Source organism: Lactuca saligna, chromosome 5 (genome assembly GCF_052625555.1).
Source record: "Lactuca saligna cultivar CGN05327 chromosome 5, ASM5262555v1, whole genome shotgun sequence".
Lineage (NCBI taxonomy): Eukaryota > Viridiplantae > Streptophyta > Magnoliopsida > Asterales > Asteraceae > Lactuca > Lactuca saligna.
Genome location: NC_136421.1, coordinates 102,392,519 through 102,398,980, shown reverse-complemented (window position 1 = coordinate 102,398,980; position 6,462 = coordinate 102,392,519). Strand labels below are relative to the sequence as shown.

At 32.3% G+C, this 6,462-nt stretch overlaps 1 long non-coding RNA gene across 1 annotated transcript; it reads right to left on the bottom strand.

Annotated features, from left to right (window-relative positions):
- Nucleotides 1–205: 205 nt before the first annotated feature.
- On the bottom strand, nt 206–1,597 carry LOC144998194 (uncharacterized). Its single transcript, XR_013660193.1, has 3 exons — nt 1,158–1,597; nt 879–945; nt 206–266 (listed from the first exon to the last, which is right to left on the bottom strand). It is a non-coding gene; the product is annotated as an uncharacterized LOC144998194 (long non-coding RNA).
- Nucleotides 1,598–6,462: the final 4,865 nt, after the last annotated feature.

The window sequence follows — 6,462 nt, the reverse complement described above, 5'->3', positions numbered from 1 at the left end:
CTCTTTCAGAATTTTATTCTAATAGAATATTATTTTGTTAGAATGATGCTCTTTCAGAATTTTATTCTAATATAAAATTATTGAAGAAAAACAAAATTTTTGAATCGAATGTTGAAAAATAACAACATTCTAATATATTCTTATACATCCAAACTTAAATACAAATTCATACATATTCTTACAGACTAAAATCTTTATACATTTTAATATAATTATACATATTCTAAAAGAATATCAAGGTCTTCAACGCCTTTTTCCAGTCATTCCTATCACAAATACAACAAAAACTAATAATTGTTAAAAAAAACATGTTACTTACAATTAACTATCACTTAATATATTCTGATAGAATACATAGAATATGATATAATGCTTATAATACATTCTGGCAGAATACATTGATTTTATTATGATAGAATAAATTCTGATAGAATATATAGAATACATTCAAAGGTATTGTATTTACAGCTAGTAATTCCAACAGAATGCATACCACAAGGTTAAATTCTTTAAATACTCTTTCAGACATTTCAACAAACACTTGTTAGACATTATCATCGAACAAGCCAAAAACCATATTTGATTTACTTGCAATAGTTTACATATAAACATAATTTCCAGCAACATAATTTAGAATGCATACCACAAGGTTCAAAGAGTAAATTAATTTGTGTTTATGAAAAATAAAAAGGCACAAACAACCTAGAATTGTATTCCATAACCGAAAGAAAAACAAAATATATGGCAGACCCATTAAAGCATAGAAACGTGGTTTTCATATAAGATTTGAAAACATTATTTTGTAAGAAAGAAGAGCATCCACATAAAAGAAATTGAAACTCATCAACTTGAACACATGAATAAAGAATGTTACTTACATTATAAGGCCCTGATACAAGAGCTGGAACCATACGAACTAACATCTTTTTCTATGCTTCCTTCTAACTGAAAGTGACTCATTAAGCAAGAAAGAACAAAATTTGGAATAAGTAACTGAAGTTCACTGAGACATTTTAACAAACAGTTGGTGTGCAAATCGGAATATTTTCAATTCCACCAACAGTTCACTAAGACAGCAAGTTGGAATATTTTCAATTCTACATAACTAAAGAACTTACTATCTAAATATGACATTTTTAACAAAAAAGAAAAGTTACCCGGATCTGATCGATGGTGTGTGCCATGTGTCTCGTTACTAATCTTTGTAGAAAAATCAATCATATGCCGTGAAGATGATGACTGTGTTGCATGTAGTATATGAAGATGATGAAGAAAATGTCGACGACGGCATAGGGTTAATTATTTGGAGACTTGAAAATGATAAGATTTATAAAAAAAAACTGCACACGTGATTTAAGGGACCACCATTCGACTTCCCTGAATCGTTTGATGCCTTCTCGATTTGATGAAGACGATGATGAGGATCGAAGTCCCTTTCTCAGCCCACCCTACAAATCTATTTGACCCTCACTAGTGCCCTTGATTTTTGACTGCTCCCATTCGATCGTTCCTTATTCCCGATCTGTTGAAGAAGACGCGTCCCCTCTTTGTGCATTTAGGGTTGTGGATATGATGATTTTAAATAAGCAAAACAGTAGTAGACGTGATTTAAGGGATATACCAAATATATAAGAATTTATTTTTAGTTTATAAAAACAAAATGACCCATCTACCCTTTTTTTACATTAATGATTTATTTATTTTTCTTGAATTCTTATTGGTGCATTTAGGCACACAATAGTTGCTAAAAACATTTGAACCTAATTCTATATATATATATATATATATATATATATATATATATATATATATATATATATATATATATATATATATATATATATATATATATATATATATATATAACTTGATTAAATGTGACAACTATTAAGAATGGACGTAAAATATTTGTGAATATTACATCAATGATGTAAATGAACGTAAGATAAAAGGGAATGTAAATGAATGTAACATAAACATAAACTTAAGGTTGCATGTATTCTCCCCCCGAAATATTTGAGAAGATAAAAGGGATTGTAAAACTCACCATCATCGCATGAATTTTGTTTGTTTCGATTTTAGGGTTTTTAACTTGGTTTCTTTTCGTTTTTCGACCGGTGGACTTTTTGAATGAAGTAACACCTGATACTTTATCAATAATATATGTTTAACCTAGAAAATACTATTCTTATATTCAAAGAAGGCTACAGGTGTTCTTCGGAGGATACACGCGACCGGTTATGGTGGTGCGTGTGTTGTGATTTTTGACCCGTTTTGGGTTGTTTTTGTGACAAAAGAAGAAGAAAAATAAGAGTATATTACCTAGGTATTTTGTGTAAAAGTAGAGTACCAAAAAATGTTTAGACAAGTAGGATTTAAGTGTAAAAACATGGCAGCTTCTTGGCCCTTTTACCAGATGAAAACAACCACGTTTTGGGGCTGTTTTGTACCCTCAAAGATAGCAACAAATAGGAGGTTTTTAAGGAGTAAAGATGGGGTTGTGATTGGGTTTTAATACACTAAAAAACAAATCCTTGTAGGTTTTTTTAGATCACGAAATAGGGCAGTAAAATAGAGACCTTTTGTTGGGTGTTTGTCACTCAAAAAACAACCAATGTTTTCGGGTGGTTTGAGTCTCCAAAACTTAGCAAAAGAGCAAGAAAAGAATGGGTTTAGGTTCTGTTTTGGTGACCCATTTTGGAGAAGTGAATAAACATACTTTTAGAGGTGTTTTGGGGTTGCAACATTTTTTTTAGAAGCCATTATTTTGAAATCAGAGTTAATAAGAAGATAATGCGGAATCTCAAATCATAATTCTGTAGATATGTATGTTTAGTCCCGCCATTGCAATCTGATAAGTACGTGCAAAATAAATAATCCACAACTAAAAGTACATAGCTTAGTGAGTTCTTTAAAACACCACACACAACACAACATAATAATCAGCTAAGGATTATCAATGAACTCTAGAGACTATCAACGGTCTCAATGGGTTAAAAGCACCTATTATTGATTAACAGCACTCTTCATGGGTTATCGGCAACCCTGTGGACTATCCGGAATCCCAACAACTCATCTCATATATAACAGAAATCAACAAATAAGACCCAGCTGGTCGATATTCATATATTACCACACATGCCTGTATAGTGAGAAAAATCACCTAAATAAAGAGCTGATACCCCCTACTCTTAGCCCTGCATAATCAACTACACGAACCTCTTAAACCAAAACAAGATAAATATTAGGCTATAGCTCAACAAATCTCCAAGTTTGACTAATATTCAAACAGGTCAATAAGTCAATGATAAACAGTCAAAGTCCACTTTAGTAGGTTGCCACGCCATGGGAGAAAAACGACAAAATAATCGGATATCCCCCAGTCGTCACACCATGGCCTCCATTTCCCACGCCGTGGGAACTGGGTCTCAACAACTTAATGCATTAAGTTATTTTCGTTCAAATTCAAGAGCTCCAATACTCAGATCCAGTCATTCCCAAGGTCTTGATGGATAAAATCCACAGCTAGCCCACAGTCCCACTTTGATGTTTGATCCCCCATAAAACGCTCCATATGTCGCATAAGGTAGATTCCACCATCATCTGAATGGTTGTATGCTTGACACTTCATTTTCAACATCACCACATTCCTTGTCATCAGGGTCTTCACCCTCTTCTTATAGACATCATTTAGAAAACGGCAAGAATTTTTTTGCTGTTAACAAAACATTACAGACAATCTTTAATTATGTAACACAAATTTTACTAACCATTTACATAATCATATAAACATATATTAAGATTAATGATCTTATTTTTATACTTACCAGCACATGGGGTATGTTCCCATAGACCGACTCAACTGTCCCCACCAATCTCCTTTGATCAATTATCAAAATTGAAAAACTTTTAAGGTTAAAACATATGAGGTAATAATTCCCATCAACAATGGGGAAGAAAACCTACAACATTTTAGTCAACATATAACACTTAATAAAAAACAAATAAATGTAATATTACACATTTTAATCATCATATTTTTATTACCAAATCCACATTTTTTAGCTCAGAATCAGTTGTAAGATCTTCAATTGCCGAGGAGACCATAACTTCAAACTCCTTGTATCTCACATCTTCATTTACCCTCTCGTCAAACATTGATTCACGCTAGGCATTACAATTAAACAACACAATAAGTAACATTAAATTTTTTAAAAACTATTATTATATTTTTTAAAATAAACCATACCAGTGTACCTTCTGTAAAAAAAATTCTAGACTATGACAAATCTGCCTTACTCTCTTCCAATTTGTTTAGTACAACACTCCAAAATTCGATTACATTTGAATGAATATTCACTTTTGCTGCAATAGTTCTGGCATTCAAAACCCTTCTTTCATTTCCCATACGAGCTCCCTGCATTTTTTCATGGTTGTATACATCAAATATTTTACACAACATTAATCATAAAAAAAAACAAATAAACAAGTATGCAACTACACCTTTTATCCATTCCTAATCCAATAATAGCTTGTGTAACCAATATTTCTTTTTTCTCAACTAAATCTTTCAAGTCCACAACTCTTTGTACAAAAGGTGACTTTAATATAGGCCCATGCTTCATTTCTCTTTTTTCTCTCATTTTAATCCTTACTACAACTTCAACATTTCTCTTTGTCCTTTTAAGACATCCCTATTCCACAATTGCATCATCTTTTCCTTCATTCCCTTTCGAAGTATTCATCTCATCTGCGCATTCATTAAGTATAGCTTCAAACGATGGACAATCATTATTAAACATACTACTCCTTTTAGAGTTATTCCTTTCTATTTCATCAGCTTGCTTTATCCAACCAGGTGTTAATATACAAGGAGAATCAAAAGTAGAATTCCCATTGTACATTACAACGTCCATTCCTATATTTTGTTGTTGTGTACCATCATGATGCTCAAACAGAACCTTATCATTGCACATACCGGTTGGCTTCACAATTGTCGGGGACATTCCTTCCATTCCATGATCTGAAGCATCCACATTCGGTTCATAATGATCTTTTGGTCCATTAAGTAAATCCTCCACCATCTTATTTGTCAAATTAGTAATCATTTGGTTCATATCCTCATCTGTTTGTCCTCCGTTTGTTGCATTCACACTCATACCATCAACCTTCATTCTATCTTCATGCCCTTCAGCAATTAAGGCTTTTAGTGTCGTCCCATTAAAGATGTCAACAACCTTCTTAATCACTGCCTTCATTTTATCATTATTCGGATGCATTTCCATACACATCAAACTACTTGCCTCTACAACATGCTTCTGCTCAACCAACCTTCCTACCATACTCTTAATAATCCCACAACTCTCCTACAATAAAAATAAATGAACCGTTACTTAAACAATCTAATATTTTTTTAATACTATACAATTAACAAACCATAAAATAAATTAATTAATATTCCTATTATATTTATTATACAATCATTTTACCTCAACTGATCTATCTTTTGAATGATCTTGATTCATCATCGCATCATAAAACACACCATCCAAATTTTCTCTTAAACTTAGATTTCCAAATACACCCCTGCTTACTTCATATTCTTCTAACACTCTAAGGTGCTCTGAATCAATTTCTATGATGAAGGGCCTATGCCTACGCAAATTCACATCTTCACATATCACTCTGTCTACATACGCCATCTGCACAATTATATTCAATAAGTTTTTCATTACAATTAATTTTTAATGATAAAAAAATTAAAAGATTAAATCAATATTCAATATCATACCATTAGAAGCGCTACAGGTCCTGTGAAGTAGCAGTTTTTGTCATTTGGCTTCCATTTATTCTTGCTTTTTCCTAAACAATCCACTATGTACTCACACCAGTTAATCCTTGATACATCTTCGCATTGAATTAACTTTTCAATAAAATTAATTCTACAAGACCCCATTGTCTCTGTTTCAGCAAAAGTGTTAACGAATAACGTCAAGAAATTTAGCTTAAACAACTCATCCGCAACATTTGTTTTCTTTATATTTTTCAAATAGTTCCCATTATAATAATTTCCCTTCCTATATTGTCCTTTCCAAGCTTCAAGCAAAGGATCATTCTTATCACATTCATCCAGTGTGTTAAAATCCAAACCCTTATTCGGAAGCCCAAACATAGCTTCCAATGTCTCGTTTGTTATGGCCACTTCTCCACTTTTAACCCTTATGGAACAAGAACCTATTGTGAAGCTATCTACAACAAAATATGCTAGCTTTCCAGATAGTGTATCAATCTTCATTCCCAAAAAAGATCCAAAACCCATATCACGTACCATTTTTTCTCTGGCTCTTTGACAAATACAAAGAATTTGGAGACATACGAGTACTCAACCTTTGAAATTCAGTTCCTACCTTCCCTTCTTTACATTTTCCTTCAGCTCTAATTACTTTTTTCCCTTTCACCTAA